This window comes from Hypanus sabinus, chromosome 25 (assembly GCF_030144855.1).
Source record: "Hypanus sabinus isolate sHypSab1 chromosome 25, sHypSab1.hap1, whole genome shotgun sequence".
Classification (NCBI taxonomy): Eukaryota; Metazoa; Chordata; class Chondrichthyes; order Myliobatiformes; family Dasyatidae; genus Hypanus; species Hypanus sabinus.
In genome coordinates, this window is record NC_082730.1 from 5,145,338 (window position 1) to 5,162,825 (window position 17,488).

A 17,488-nucleotide genomic window follows, 5' to 3' on the forward strand; every position below is an offset into this window, starting at 1 on the left:
ATAGGTACAGTACATGGATAATAGGGGCATGAAGGGCTATGGTCCCAGTGCAGGTAGATGGGAGTAGGCAGGTTAAATGGTTCAGCATGTACTACATGGGCCAAAGGACTTGCATCTCTATGATTCCATGAAGGGTTATGGGGAGAAGGAAGATATTGGGGCTGAGTGGGAAATGGATCAGCCAAGATGAAACGGTGGAGCAAACTTGATGGGCCATATGGCCTAATTCTGCTCCTATGCCTTATGGTCTTATGGCCCGATCTCTAATGCCCTCCTGTGAATATTCATCCAGATTGCAGGCCAGCATCTCCAGGGTAGTCTGGCACAGCTGTGAAGCAGTTAGAGAGGGGCATTGAATGGATCTCTCGACCTACCAGAGATGGTGCTTGAAATGTGTTCCTCCTGCAGCTTCAATGCAAAACAAAAGCTTTGATTGATGTACTTTGATTCACCTTTGAAGTGGTAAATGTCATTGTTCTGAGCCGGTGTGCCTGTAAACAATGAGCAGGTGTCCTCGATTCGATTGTGTTGAATATATAAGCCACTCGGTACCAGCAAATAGAACTGGAAATTACTTTGTTTCTGACCTTTAAGAGACAGCAGTGAAAATGTGAAATAGTTCATTTTATTTCTTCGATGCATTAGAACTGAGAACATGGAACGTCTGGTACAGCACAGGAACAGGCCATTCAGCCAATGAAATCCATGAGCCCGTGAAGACAATTTAAACTGTTCATCTGCTTGCACGTCAAAGTTCAAAATAACTTTATTATCAAAGTACGTTATGTCACCATACACCACCCTAAGAGATGTTTTCTTGCAGGCATTCACAGTAGGACAAAGAAATGCAATAGAGAAAAGCTACACACAGAAAACACTGATAAGTAGCCGATGTGCAAAAGATAATCTGAGCACAGACAAATAAATAAATAGATAGATTAAAAATTAATTAGTAGTAAGAGCATGAGCTGGAGAGAGAGAGAGATAAAAACAAGAACAGTCACGATGGGAAACAATTTCTTCCCTCAGACCATTAGGCTTCTGAACTTCCTGCCATATCGCATTCAAAATGTGACCGGTTAATTTGTACCTTACAATTTTTAATTTACACACTTCTAGGTTGTTTATGTATATGTAATCTACCTGTAGGTTTCATCCATAATTTCATAAGTATTGTATGTCATGTGTACTACAGTCCTTTACATCCTGGCTCAGAGAAACATTGTCTCATTTGACAGTATATATGTATGTAGCTAAATGACAAAAAACTTGACCTTTTGGTATTGTCAAGGAGATGTGTTGGTGACCAAAACAGTTTTCCTGTGCTCCAAATCCCTCTCAGAGTTTAACATCTAATCCCTGGGGCACTAACTCGAGAGAGACCGATGGGAGCTCCCACCAAAGGCCCAGCAACTGAAGTGTGGGATTGAATTGTGGGGTGCAGGTGGGGTCCCTGCAGGGTGGGACCTCCCTCACCAGAACAACCAGCTCACTCCTCACAGGAGACTCCACCTCACGATCACCGCTGGCATCCACTGCATCTGACTGCCTGAAGTGACCACTGGGAGTGACCGGCTGGAATAAACACTCCAACTGACCCTCATCAATCTGTTTGTTCTCAGTCAGGACGGACATTTGTCTCACCTCCCCGCTCACTCCTGGCCTAAACTGCTGGTGATGACAGTTCCACTCTCTGTTTTACAGAAATAAAGAGTGGCCATCCACCACCAATCAGCAATGACACGGTGACTCAGGGAGTGGAGTAGATGTGTGGAGATGAGGTTGTTTATTATGTGTAATCTATCTGTAGGCTTCATCCTTACTTTTGTATGTTATGTGTACTACCATATTTTACAGTCTGCTTTGGAAAAACATTGTCTTATTTAATGGTATAAATGTAATTAGTTAAATGACAATAAATAACTTTAGTCCATATCCCTCTATTCCCTGCTTATTTATGCCTTTGTCTAAATGCCTCTTTAGCTTTGCTATCGTATCTGTTGCCAGCTTGTTCCAGGGACCCACCACTCTGTGGAAAACTTGCCGTGCACACCACTGTCAAAGACTTGGGCACATAATCATAGCTAGGCTGCCAAAGACCTTAGCACAGTGCTGTATTTGTCAAAATGGAGTGGAGAGTGAGTTTGTAAATCTGTCAGGAACAAAGAATGGCGAGGGTGGAGTGCTGGGGGAGGGGTGTAGAGCAGGTGGCACAGAAGGAGTGCCAGGGGCGAGGGGTGGGTAGCGTAGGTGCTTCACACCCAGTCCTGAGGCACCAGGCAAGGTCATTTGATTCCAAACAAATGGTTTATTAATCATTGCAGAATGTCTCTCTAGTGCTCCCCACTCCCTCCCCTCTCCTTTCCCCTTTTCCCAACCATGATTCCCCTCTCCCTGACCCCTTCCCACTCCGAGTCCAGATAGTTCCCTAACAGAATCAGGTTTATCGTCACTCACGTATGTCATGAAATTTGTTTTTTTGTGACAGTAGTGCAGAGCAATACATATAATTACTACAGTACTGTGCAAAAGTCTTAGGCACCTTGGCTATATACTGTATATGTGCTTAAGACTTTTGCACAGTATTGTATGTTGGTATGAAGACCAGCACAACATTGTGGGCTGAATAATCTGTCCAGTACTGTAAACCATAAAGCTGTAGTATTCTATGTCTCTCTACCCTACCTATGTCTTTCATAATGTTATACACTTTCACTCCGGAGAAAACAGACCCAGCCTACCTTTCTCTCATACTAACTTAGGCCCTCCACTCGAGGATGAGGAAGTATTTATATTCTAACCATCAGCTGCATAACCTTTCTGAAACAGAGGCTTTCCACATCAGTAAACTGTTCTGCATTCAGAGCGAAGTCGACTTCGCTCAGTTTATTGAGCTTGCCGAGCTCTGAATTCATTGCTGCTTCAGTGTTGCGAGGTGGTTTAGCTGTCTTTGCCAGGGAAGGTAATGTAGTGACTATTGTGTGACCTGGAAGGGGCAGGGGTTCTGCATTTGCCCTGCCTTTAGACCTGGAGCCGTCAGAGTGTGCTGGCCTGGCTGAGTGGAAATGTCACCGGGCCCTGTAGGTTCGATTGGTAGGCTGCTCACAGCTGTGAGCTGCTACTGCACAGCGTGGCGGCAGAAAATCTGCTGGTCTTAGCTCAATAAATCTTTAATTTTCCATCAAGAAAAGAACATGCACACAGTGAACTATTGACTTCTCCCTTCATATTTTATAAATTAACAAAAATCAACATTTTTGCTTTCATGTAATTCCTTGAGAAATAATCAGAAGCGTAGGAAAGCTAGAAAACTGATTCCGAAGGGTGGGTTCAGAGGCAGTGTTTCCCCAGGGCGAGGTGCCTGCAATCAGGGGTCAGCACAATAACAGGTCAGCTGTATGGGACACAGACGAGGAGAAAGCTCAAAGTAAATTTATTATCAAAATACATATTCCCACCCCTGAGATTCAGCTCCTTGCAGGCATACTCAATAAATTCAATAACCATAATAGAATCAGTAAAAGACCGCACCAGTGGTGTGAACAAGTAGTGTGCAAAAGACAACAAGATGTGAAAATACAGAAGAAAGAGAAAAAAGAAATAATAATATTAATAATAAATAAATAAGCAATAAATATTGAGAACATGAGATGGAGTCCTTGAAAGTGAGTCCGTAGGTGGTGGGAACAGTTTACTGATGGGGAGAGTGAAGTTATCCCCTCTGGTTCAGGAGCCTGATGGTTGAGGGGGAATAACTATTCTTGAACATGGTGGTGTGAGTCCTGGGGCTCCTGTACCTTCTTCCCGGTGGCAGCAGCAGGAAGAGGGGATGACTTGGACGGAGGAGATTCTTGATGATAGATGCTGCTTTCCTGCAATAATGCTATATGTAAATTTGCCTAATGATGGGGAAGGTTATACCCCTGATGGACTGGAGCATATCCACGGATTTTCCATTCAAGGGCATTGGTGTTTCCATACCAGGCCATGATGCAGTTGGTCACTATACTCTCCACTACGCATCTATAGAGGCTTGTCAAGGTTTTAGATGTCATGTTGAATCTCCACAGATACCTAAGGAAGTACAGGCACTGCTTTGCTTTCTTTATAGTTGCACTTATCGTGTCTTGTTTACATTGTTATTGCTTAACCTCAATGCACCGTGTAATGATCTAATCTGAATGAACAGTATGTAAGACAGGGTTTTCACTGTATGTCAGTAATGTGACACTAGTAAACCAAGAAAATGATGAAATACCCAGTAACTCGGGAGAAGAAAGCTGAGGCTAACTTGTCATGATGTGAAGTGCTCTGATCAGCACGCGGGAGGGAACCTGGTTTTATGGACATTTATCGCATGAAGTACTTGTGCATTTGGGTTGAATGTATGTGCAACCCGGTGACATTACCGACAGAAATTGGCACAGTGCAGGCTCTGACGGTTCTGCTGCTGGTAGCTCTAGAAACCGATGGGTGGTACGTGGTCACAGACAGTGAATCTCACACCGAGCCACCACCTCAGCCGTGCTGTAGAATTGGAACACCACAGCACACTACAGGCCCTTTGGCCCACAATGTTCTGCCGACCCCTTAAGATCAATCTAACCCTTCCTACATAGCCCTCCATTTTTCCATCAGCCATGTGCCTCTGTAAATACCTCTCAGGTATCTGCCTCTACCACCACCCATGGCAGATCTCTGACATCTCCTTTATACTTTCCTCCAATCATTTAAAAATTACGCCCATCGTATGCGCAATGTTCACCGTCTCTGGCTATGTACTTGATCTGCAGTATGCCTCTTAACATCTTGTACATCTCTACCAAGTCACCTCTCATCCTCCTTCACTCCAAGGTGAAAGCCCTAGCTGTTCTCTGATCCAGGCAGCATCCTGTAGTTCTCATCTGAACCCTCTCTAAAGCTTCCACATCCTTCTTATAATGAGCTGACCAGAACTGAACACAATACTCCAAGTGTGGTTTAAACAGGCAGCTCCGACATTACCTCGTGGCTCTTGAACTCAAGCCCCTGACTAATGAAGGCCAACACCTTCTCAGCCTCCTATCAACCTGTGTGGCAACTGCGAGGGATCTCTCAAAGACTGATCTCTACTGCCCGCAGAGGCAGCAGCTCAGACTCCCATCCCCCCGCCCACACAGACCTACCCTTTACATTGTCCACCCAGACGAACAGGCCACTGAATAAATAAGACCAAGTATATTGCTTGTCAAGAAAAAAGATGCTTCTTTACTCCTGTGTACTTTCCGTACTGTTCTACATTCTGTGTTCCTGAGAATGGAATGAAACAGCTTCACTATTCCTGTAATCATCAAATAAATACAAATTTTCTATTGGTCATACTTCCATTACAGTGTTCCTTGATACTAGTGACCCCAGTGTCTGATTCATAATTTATAAATAATTTGCTTGTGAGGTTTATTTTTACAGTGTCACAATATAATGGCAGTTTTCATTAGCTCCTCATTACGCAGCCCCTTTCATGACAATGTGTCCTGCTCCGGCTCCAGGGGCTGTTAATCTGTCAACACGAGGGTTTACGAGATTCGGCATTGAGACAAAGGGTCTGAATGGGATGCGTAAATGTCAGAAGAATAAATCACCAACTCCCGAATCAGGAGTTTGCTGACACAACAGTCTGGAATCTATTGTTCTATAGTCCCGGCTTGGTGTTTAAAAGCCACTTTGTTATCAGTAGTGTCAGTGTTCCTGCACTTATCCTGGTGACTACATGGTAATCATGCACTTATTGCAAAATAAAATTACTTCTCATTTCAGTAAGTATGTGTGTATTCAATTAAAGCAACCTGGTGGAGTCTGAAATTACTCTGACATCACTTGGGACTGGGAATTATTCATATTCCTGTTCAAAACGGAGCCTTGGCTTTCTTTGAGTCAGTTGGTGTGCTAGCCGAAAGGACGTTCTCTCTCAGTATTTAAATACTCGGCAATGCCAGAGTTACAGGCCTTTTGCTCCAATGGGTCGATGCACACTAAGATGCCCCATCCAAGCTCGCCCCCTATGTCAGCCCATAACTCACTAAACCTTTCCAGCTCATGTCCCCTGTCCAACTGTCTTTAACTGTTGTTGATGTACCTGTACCAATCACTTCCTCTGGCAGCTCATTCCACATTTGCCCCTCAGATTCCTCAAATCTTTCCTGCCCTGCCTCAGACTGAACGAGACTGTCTCAGAGAGGGGGATTATAGAAATGCATGGGCTGGGACAAAGCAGAGACAGTGGTCATGTTGGGGGTTCAGGAAGACTGAGCAGAAGACAACTGTGGGCTGCTCCTCTCCTCTCCTCACAATGATCAAAGCTCATCTTTGGCCTCAGTGCCATGCTCCTGGAGAAACCCCTGTCCCTCGACTGGCTCAATGTTTGAAAGCCCACCGTGTGTACTCAGTGACTGATCCTCTACTGCCCTCTCAGGTATGAAGGTTCATCTATTATCTCTTCTCCAGATAGCCATGAAACAAAGAAAAATCATGAAATTTGTTCAGAGACAAACATCAAACCCAACACCCCCCGCACAAAAAAAGAACGACATCCCGATCAACAGCCCCCAACACCCCATACACCCCACACAAAACAGAACAGGAACATCAACCCCCATAAACAACCCCACCCCGCACATAAACACTAACAGAACGCCAACCCACAAACACCTTCCCCACGCACAACAAAACAGAACAGAAACAAAAACATAGAATATAAAAACCATAAATCTGAAAAAGTCCATAGTCCATAAACACAATAGACCAATCCAGAAACGCAGAAATATAATACCACCATTCATTGAAAGAGAGGGACACCACACGAGTGCAGAGGCCTACCCGTCTCGAACAGCGATAGACTGCTCCTTCTCTGGGAGTGATCAAAAGGAAGGCATTCAGCCTAGAACACTTTACTTCACCAAACAATTGATACTAGAGCGTACAATCATCACAGCGATATTTGATTCTGTGCTTCACACTCCCTGAAGTACAAATCGAAGTAAATGTAATAAAAATTTTAATTATAAATCATAATTAGAAAATAGAAAAGGGAAAGTAAGGTAGTGCAAGTCAGGTCCGGATATCTGGAAGGTACAGCCCAGATCCGGGTCAGGATCCGTTCAGCAGTCTTATCACAGTTGGAAAGAAGCTGTTCCCAAATCTGGGCGTACGAATCTTCATGCTCCTGAACCTTCTCCTGGAGGGAAGAGGGGCAAAAAGTGTGTTGGCTGGCTGGGTTGTGTCCTTGATTATCCTGACAGCACTGCTCTGACAGCATGCGGTGTAAAGTGAGTCCAAGGATGGAAGATTGGTTTGTGTGATGTGCCGGGCTATGTTCATGATCTTCTGCAGCTTCTTCTGCTCTTGGACAGGACAACTTCCATACCAGGTTGTGATGCACCCTAGAAGAATGCTTTCTATGGTGCACCTATAAAAATTAGTGAAGGTTTTAGGGGACAGGCCAAATTTCTTCAGCTTTCTCAGGAAGTAAAGGTGCTGATGGGCCTTCTTGGCAGTGGACTCTGCTTTGGTAGACCAAGTCAGGTCATTTGTGATATTTACCCCAAGGAGCTTAAAGCTTTTGACCTGTTCCTCCTGCGCACCACCGATGTAGATGGGGTCATACGGTCCGCTACTCCTTCTGAAGTCAACAACCAATTCCTTCGTCTTGCTGATGTTGAGGGATAGGTTATTGTCTTCACACCATGCCACCAGATTCTTAATTTCCTCTCTGTACTCAGTCTCATCATTACCAAGATACGGCCTACAATTGTGGTGTCATCAGCAAATTTATTTATAAAATCACCCGCCTTCGGCTTTCAGCTCGATGTCTCAATCTTCCTTGATATTTTAATCAGCAATTAATGGACATTTTGACCAGCGAAATAGAGTCAAACATCAGTTCACACCGTATCCTGATGTTTCTTCCCATTGAGGCTGTCTGAGCACATGCTCGCTTCCCAGAATCTTCTGCTAGATCCCTCAAATGATCTCCAAACTGTAAATCACGGGTTATAACCGTCCCAGAAACACATCTCAGATGAAAAGCAGAAGTAAAAATGACATTGTTGTAAGCTGGAAGACATTGTATGTTGGCATCACCTTGTAGTGAATTCTAAAGGAACTTTTGCCCAGGCGACTCAGCTAGGGTTGATCAGGCCCTGCCTGTGTTTTCCCCATGGACCAAGATTTGAAAGGCGTGCCACTTTGAGGGTAAAGGATTCTAAAGATTCAACTCCTCCCTGGAGATGATGAGTCTGGGTGGTTTGTGAAAGGGGGATTTCCTCCCCCACACACCTTGCCACTTCCTTCACCCACCTTCCAGCCTTATTCCCAAAGTACCCCCACAGGTCATTCCTGCAGGTACACAACACTGGGGGAGGTGAGTGTGTTGGGAACACTGCCATTCCCAAACAAATTCTAAAAACAGTTAACCTCCTGCAGCTGCAAAGGAAGTTATCCCCGGTGTTTTCCTTAGATTCCTTATTCCAGGAGCAGTGAGTGCTCTTGGATAGTCATTCTGAACTGTACAGAAGTCCAGACTTGGATGCATTTATCTGAGGAAACTGTAAGCACTCACACACTGTTGTTTGGTGGTAAAGAGGGTTGGATGATGGTTTGCAATGATAAAGATTAGCTTCATTTGTCACATTGCACGCAGTGAAATGTGGCCGTTGCACCAGTCCGAATACGTGCTGAGGGCAGCCCGCGAGGGTCACCACACTTCCGGCACCAACGCCACATACCAACAACTATCTCACCCTGGATTGTGGGAGAAAACCGGACTACCCAGTGGGAACTCGCGTGTTCGCTATCCCATTCGAGCAGAATACATATTTTTAAAAAATTAGGACTTGCTGGTTTTTAATGTAGAAATAAGTATTTGAATCTTGAGCTGGTGTTCAGTTCCAGATGATAGTTTGGAGAGTGAGGGAGGTACAAGAGGTTTCTTGTTTTCCGTATCGGAGCAGGTGGTGAATGTATAATTTGTTAGATGACAGAATGTTACAGTACTCTGCTAAGACTTAAAGTGAAGCCCGAGCAGCTGTCCCTGAACCTCGATGGTTCATGCAGAATGAATTAGTGGGAAGGAGCCAAGGCTGGTTGGATCTGAGCTCTGTTAGAACTCCACAGAATTCCCAGAGGACGTGAAGGAGTCAGCACTGGAGGAGAATTCCTGCTGAAGAGCCTCATATTAAAAACAGGAACAGTAACTCTAGCCGTCTGCACTGAAAGGAAGGTCAATGCACGGTCACCATTAACCATTTATGTTCTTCCACCAAACAGATGAAGTCTATCTCCCCTTTTAAAGTGACGCATTGAGTATGTGGGAGCTGATCTTCAGAGCGCCTGAAGTTCATATGGAAGTCAACTATGCAGTTTGGCTCTGAAGTTCACTTTCATAGTTGACACTGAAGGTCTTGTAACTTTCAGATACAGATTTAGGTCTATGGAAGCATACAGTGGAGTGCGTTGTTTGCTTTAACAACCAACACAACCTCAGGATCTGCTGCGGGCAGCCCGCAAGTGTTGCCACACATTCCAGCACCAACACGGGATGCCTACTACATTGTTAAGCAGAATGACACAGAGCACAACAAGCAACAAGGCAATAAAAGCAACACAAACCACTTTCCTCCCTCCCAACCACCTGTACAAATGGATAGTCCTACAACTTCAACTTCAGAACAGGCCTCCAAATCCAGGACAGGCCTCCAACTCCAGAACAGGCCTCCAAATCCAGGACAGGCCTTCAACTGCAGGATAGGCCTCCAAATCCAGGACAGGCCTTCAACTGCAGGATAGGCCTCCAGTCTCTCCACTGCCAGACTCCCGATCGACCTATGGACTCCGGTCTTCAGTATCGATTTCTGTACAGCTAATGGTGGGACCCCGAACTCCAGGCTCGCAGACTGACTGAACCTTGCGCCTTCTGCTTACTCGGACATCAGATCCCAGAACCCATTAACCTGGAACAGCTCAACATCCATGAATGTCTTTTGTAACCCATCCTTATCACATCTGTTCTGTTTTCTATTTATGTACCTGGAGGCAGTAGAGGGCTAGCTAGTATAAAGACCAAGAAAGGGAAGAGAGACTGCCCCAGATGAAATCAGAGCTCCCTTCCAAGAGTGGTGAGTTCATTGCTGCTAATTTGTTAGCAATGAGAGGACAACAAACCATTGTGATTTTCCATGTGTCCTGTGTCCATGGAGCATCTGATGATGGAGGAGTTTGTCAGCACGCTGGCCTCCCTCTGAACCATCTGACCTTGCTGACATAGCAAACGCTTCTTCCAAAAAGCTTCATGACGTCCATCTTTCTAAAGCAGGCAGGCCAGTCCCTCTGGAGAGTGTCCATTTCCTGCTCTCACTGGGCCTCTTGTTGTTTCCCCTCAACCATCAGGCTCTTGAACCAGACAGAAAAACTTCACTCAAGTTCACTCACCCCATCACTGAACTGTTCCCATAACTTGTGGGTTTCATCTCATGTTCTTCATATTTATTGCTTATTCATTTATCATTATTATTATTATTTCGGGCAGGTGGGGCTCGTCAGCCTTGGACGGCGGCCCAACTAGGAGAAGGGGGAACTCTGATTTTAAACCTCTGCTACCTTGCGGCCATACCCACCCCTGGGAAAGGGTTTGGGAGTAAACCCCAAGGAAGAAATCTGGAGCCAGGGTCCCTAAGGTACTTTGATATTGTTTACAACTTCACTCTGACAACCTCTGCGACGACACTGGTGCCAAGCTGTATCGGTGCTTGCCCTCCCCTTGGTCTACACCAGTGACATGGAGAGGGGGATCCCGCTGCATGGGCACCAGCCGGTTCTTCAAATCTCCCCACCCAGGCTTGTGCCCTGGAGAGGACACGGTCCACCAGAGTCACAAACCGATCATCCCCTGGGATCGACAGCTGCCGATGATGATGATTGTTATAATTCTTCCTTTTTGTATTTACACACTGGTTGTACACCCAGATGGTGTAATCTTTCATTGATTATATCATGGTCGTTGGATTTATTGAGTATGTTCTCAGGAACATGAATCTCAGGGTTGTATAGGGTAACATATATGTACTTTGATGATAAATATACTTTGAACATGAACTTAGTATAAACGTTGAGCTGACATACCTCCGTTCTCCCTCCCTACCTGCCATCTAAACTCCGCCTACCTCTGCAGCTGGCTGGTGGAATTGTTTAACACAGCCAGGAAACTTCCGGAATCTGCCTGGTTTATGGTTGTCAGAGCAGGAATGTGCCTGGTTCACGATTGTCTCCTGAGCCGGCTCTTTTATAGGTTGTCCTTCAGGTTGTTGCTAGGGTGTAAGTTCAGCAGTCGCCATGGCAACTACCAATTTAAAGGTGCTTAAAACTGAGATTTCATTGCAGTAACCTTGTGCATAATTGATAATCTAACAAATTGCTGAAGTATCTTTGGCCTGCCAGACTGTGACTGTTTATATAAAATTATCTTTTACAAGGAAAGTCTGGTTCTGCTTAAAAACCTTGGAAAAGGGTCGCCCGGGGGAGGAGAGATATTTCAGTGGGAAGCGTGTGATGTTTATGGTGATGATTATAACGATATCATTTCCCCAGTGACGGATTTCAGATGAACTCTTCGCCTACAGTGATGCACATTAACATCTCCAAAGCTGAGATTATTTATTTTGTAATACAGAATGCATGAAAGGGAACGGATTCTATCAATATTATAACCTTTCACCTCAGGCGTGTACTGTTATTGCTGCTCTAGTGTTTCTCCTGGTGAGAGACTTTATATGTAAGTGGCATCTGTGTGTGATATGGTATATTAAATAGCACATGTGTCTGTGTATTGTTGTGCTTGTGTACCCATGCATGTATGTGTGCATATATACATATGTGAATATGTGCATGTATGTGTGCTTACATGCTTCTGTATATGTGTGCAATTATGTGTACAAGCATGTGCCTATATGCATAACCATGTGAGTGTGTGTGTGTGTGTGTGTGTGTGTGTGTGTGTGTGTGTGTGTGTGTGTGTGTGTGTGTGGGGATGTGTGTGTGTGGATGTGTGTGAGTGTGAATACCCTGAGAACCAGGACCTTCAACCCGGAAACGTTCCCATTTGTAATATTAAATATTCCAGTCCCCTTGTCAGTGGTCCTGTTGGGGCTGAGGGAAGAGATTGATAGTTAGTCTCAGAAAGCTCTGTCCTGTGATGGATGATGCTGACAATTGCAAGCAATTACATTGTAAAGTCCTTGCTGTTTAAAAAAAATGATTTTTCTTCCTTCTCGGGGTGTGTGTTGCTGCTTCATGTTTTGCCGCTTATTGGAATTGTTGCTTGCTGCTGTGAATGAGGAGAGTTTACACACTCCTGCCTCTTCCTCAACAAGCCTGGCACTTCCATCACCCTTCTGCGGGTTCCTGTCGCCCTGATATAGTCACCGAGAAATTACACCCAAATAGAAGAACTCAATCCTTGTAATGAAAACATCAACCTCTAGAATGTAATTAATTATTTAGAGACTCTTGCAGGGAACTATGCATGATTGATAAAACAATACTAAAGTATTTCCCATTTAGTTCAGTGTGTGACTTCTAAAGTATCAGCTGCTGATAGATTTTATTTGGTAATTTTATATTCCATCCATAGACTGTGATACACAATACTCTGCATGTCTAATCCCCAGAGCACTAAACTGGCTTTTCAACTCTTGAATTCTCCACGCTGACTGAAATGTTTGAACTGACTTTAAAATGTTGAATGTTTCCTTCTGAGGGGCCAAGAATGTTTTTAAATAGTCAGTTTTGGAGACGCTCAGTATCAGAGTCAGTGCCCCTCCGAATCTTTCCTCTGGGTACGTTGGCTGTTTCTTGATCAGTGAATACGCTGTGCAGGGCCAGTACAGTGCCCAGTAACGATACAGTACAACAGGTAGTGCCAAAATACCCATACAACCCGCAGCATGCTGAGCCAGTACAGTGCATGGTGTCAGCATAGCATGCAGCTTCTGTACACAGGGTGCCAATACAGTCCACAGCTTCAGGTTCTGTGCATAGCGCACAGGAAATTGTATAGTGTCAACAGCGTGCAGTGTCTGTACAGTACACAGGACATTGCGCAGTGTCAGTACAGTACAAAGGATATTGCGCAGTGTCTGTACAGTACACAGTACATTGCGCAGTGTCGGTACAGTACACAGTACATTGTGCAGTGTCGGTACAGTACACAGGACATTGCGCAGTGTCAGTACAGTACACAGGACATTATGCAGTGTCGGTACAGTACGCAGTGCATTGTGCAGTGTCGGTACAGTATGCAGTACATCGCGCAGTGTCGGTACAGTACACAGTACATTGCGCAGTGTCGGTACAGTACACAGTACATTGTGCAGTGTCGGTACAGTATATAGGACATTGCGCAGTGTTGGTACAGTACGCAGTGCATCGTGCAGTGTCGGTACAGTATGCAGTACATCGCGCAGTGTCGGTACAGTACTCAAGACATTGGCAGTGTTGGTACAGTACGCAGTACATTGTGCAGTGTTGGTACAGTACACAGGACATTGCGCAGTGTTGGTATAATACACAGGACATTGCACAGCGTAGGTATAGTACACAGTACATTGTGCAGTGTCAGTGCAGTACACAGGACATTGTGCAGTGTCAGTACAGTACACAATGTCAACACACCTCTCATCCTCCTTCACTGTGCAAACTATCTTCATAAGACATGCTCTCTGTACATACGCTCTCTCTATATATTCTGTATATGTCTTGAAATTTGTGGTTTAGTGCAAGACCTAAGTTTACTATAAGTTGCAATAAATAAACATGGTAGTGTTCATGGCAAATCTAATGGCAGAAGGGAAGAAGCTGTTCCTGAATTCTTGAGTGTGTGCCTTCAGGCTCCTGTACCTCCTCCCTGATGGTAGCAATGAGAAGAGGGCACGTCCCAGATGGTGAGGGCAATGCTTGATTTTTCTTACCAGAGAATGTGATAGTAGCTGATGTTGTGACCTGCTTGCTAGTGCAGTAAAGTAAGAAGGCTTCTTGTAGCCAAGTGATGCCTCAAAAAGACAGTATCCATTATTACGGACCCCCATCACCCAGGACACACCATCTTCTCATTGCTGCCATCAGGGAGGGAGTACAGGAGCCTGAAGACACATGCTCAGTGTTTTAGGAACAACTCCTTCTCCCCTCTGCCATCTGATACCTGAATGAACAATGAGTCTCTAACACTACCACTCTACTCTTTTTGCACTATTTATTTAATTTAATTATAGATATAGATAGCTAGCTAGTAGCTAGCTAGACACACACACACACACACACACACACACACACACACACACATTATATTTATTTCTTATTCAAATTAGCTGTGGAAAACAGTACATAGTCAACATTTCAGGAGTCCTGATGAAGGGTCGGGGAAGGATTGTCGACTGTACTCTTTTCCAAAAATGCTGTCTGACCTGCTGAGTTCCTCCAGCATCTTAAATTTGTTGCTCTGGAGTTCCAGCATCTGCAGATTTTCTTGTGTTTATATTTCTTATTGTAATTTATACTTTCTCCGTTACACATTGCAATGTACTGCTGCCACACAACAAATTTCACACCATATGCCAGTGGTATTAAACGTGATTCTGATTCGGAGCATGTGACTGAGCCAGATTGTCTGTATCATTCCCCCGTTACTGAACATCATGGCACGGGCTGGTTGTCAGGGGTATCCTTGTTCCTGAAGCCCAGGGGAATGCGCTGAGTGGACCTGGAATGTGAATCGCGCGTATGTGTGCGGCAACCCCGAGCTCACTTTTCCACAGAAGCCTGACAGCTCTGGAGCATCTGTCTGCATCGTTAACTGAGCAGTGTGAAAGTGCCCATTGTAGGCGGACACTGGCCCATTGAAAGAGAGTCAGAGCAGCTGCACACTGTCCAGCTCCTCTTGGGCCGTCTTAACGTAGCGGGCCGCAGTTGTTCGAGGCAGGTGCAGGAGGCTCTCTGCGAAAGCGGTTGTCTGTGAAGAATTCTCTGAGGGACGCTGTATTTTGTCTGCCTCCTTTTCTTGTTTATATAATTAAGAAATGATTGGAATGTAGTTTAAAGTGAATATCACAACACAGTGCACTGCTTGTTGAACAAATGCCAAAACTCTCATACATTCTGCACTGGCACGTGCATACTCCTGCTCACTCACATGTGCACGCACACGTATGGTCTTGTGCACACACACCTGTGTGCACCAGACACATCCAGTCTTTAATGCTTTCCTGCTCTCCGCCAGAACTCCCACCACCACACATTTCATGATTCCAGAATCAGATTTATCTCTCACATGTCCGTTGAAACATACAGTGAAATTTGTGTTAACAACCAACACAGCCCGCAAGTGCCACCACACATTGACGTGCCAGAGCAGCATGCCCACGATGCTTGGCAGAGCAAGCCCCCGAAGTGTAACAAAATGGGAACAACAAGTAAACAAGCCTCGTTCCTCCCTTCCACTCACACCCACTCACAGCCATCCAACCCCAGGACGGGGCATTCAACCCAGAGCTTTCAGCAGATTTGGATTCAGACCCACAGACATCGGGCCTTCAACTTCTTCAGAGCTCGACTCCATCCTTAACGTTCAGCTTTCTTGTTGATGGAAAATGCCCCCATCCATGAACGTCCTTTATGTCTTCAATGGGGAACATGAGCGGGACCTTCTTCAGTCAGAGGGTGTGGAGAGTGTATAAGTGGAGGATGTGGGTTAGTTTTCCACACTTGAGGTACATGGATGGGAGGGGTATGGAGGGCTATGTTCCAGGTACAGATCGATTGGACTAGGCAGATTAATATTTCAGCATGGACTAGATGGGCCGAAGGGACTGATTCTGTACTATAGTGTTCTATGATTCTGTGACTCTCAGGAACAATGTAGCCTGAGGAGAGTTTTGGTAGAGGTTTTTAAGATTATGAGAGGCATAGATAGAGTAGACAGGGAGTATATTTTTCCCAGGGTTGAAATGTCTAATACCAGGCAGGAGGGATTAGGTTCGCTAGCCAATTGATTCCTAAATTAGTTGGTTCGGCACAACTTTGCGGGCCAAAGGGCCTCTCGCTGAGCTGTTCTGGTCTATTGTTTCTGTTGCCCATTGTTATTTACAAGCTCTGCCTTGATGGTTTGGTTATCAGAATCAGGTTTACTATCACTGGCATTGTTGTTAAATTTGTGGCAACAGTAATGTAATACTAGAGCATACATGATAATAGGAAGAAAAAACTGTGTCTCAGTAGGTACTGTGTATATATATTAAACTGTTAAATTAAATAAATAGTGCAGAAATAGAAATAAAAATAAAACATATAATGGGGTAGTGTCCATGGGTTCAATGTCCGTTCAGAAATCTGATGGCAGAGGGGAAGACACTGTTCCTGAATTGTTGAGTGTGTGTCTTCAGGCTTCTGTACCTCCTCCTTGATGGTATCAATGAGAACGAGGCATGGCCTGGATGATGGGGGTGCTTAATGATTGATGCTGCCTTTTTGAGGCATTGCTCCTGGAAGAGGTCCTGAATACCTCGGAGGCTAGTGCCCAGGATGGAGCTGACTGAATCCTTGCGTGTCAGTGATCAAAGGAAACAAATGGCCTTCAAAACCAGCGCAGAATATTGTGAAGTTGTGAAATAGGTTAAACTTTCACATTCATTACCATTTGCCGACCTCGTTGTTTTCATATGTTGATATGACTGTCACCCTACAGAGCCTAGAGTTCCTCACTGAGGTATCTGCAGTGATGCACTTGCCCCAGCAGAGGCAGTTCTGTCATAGCTGCAAGTTCAAATAAACGCTGCCACAATACTGTCTGGAGGTCACAGGACAGTGGAACTTAGAAATCTGAAGAAAATATTGAAAGTCACATTGGTGCAGTTTACATCTGCATGTGTCTGTAAAACACAGTTGTAGTCTTGCAGACTGACCTCTACCTTGTTGAGGTCAGGTGGCATCTCTCAGACGCCTCCTCTTACATACCCCTTAAAAAGGCCCCCGCATACTGTCTCCACATCTGGCTGCTGATTAGTTTCATTGCTTTCCGCTCTCCCAATTTTATTTGTCGACCAGGCCACCAGATATGCAGGAAATTCCGATATCACTGACAGTCCCACTTGTACACTAAATCCCCTCACCATCCAGTGGCAGTTTGTGCAGACTTTCAGGCTGTGCCTTGCGTTCTCAGCTTCTCTGCAGCTGCTTTGGAAATGTGCAGATTGCCTGGTTTCTGAACAGAGTTCATTGAAAACGGCCGGAAAACTGTGGTCTGATCGCCAGCGATGGGCTCATACATTAAAGGGCTCTCCTCGCCATGTGACCCCTCTGTCAGTTAGCTCTTGGTGTAACTGACAAAATGCTGGAAGAACTTAGCAGGTCAAACAGCTTTTATGGGGGAGAGTAAACAGTTGACACTTTGGGCTGAGGCTCGTCATCA

At 45.0% G+C, this 17,488-nt stretch overlaps 1 protein-coding gene across 2 annotated transcripts in view; it reads left to right on the plus strand.

The window, feature by feature from the left end:
* Nucleotides 1-17,488, plus strand: part of LOC132380944 (plexin-A2-like) — a 570,948-nt gene that overhangs the window by 274,132 nt on the left and 279,328 nt on the right. The window lies entirely within an intron of this gene.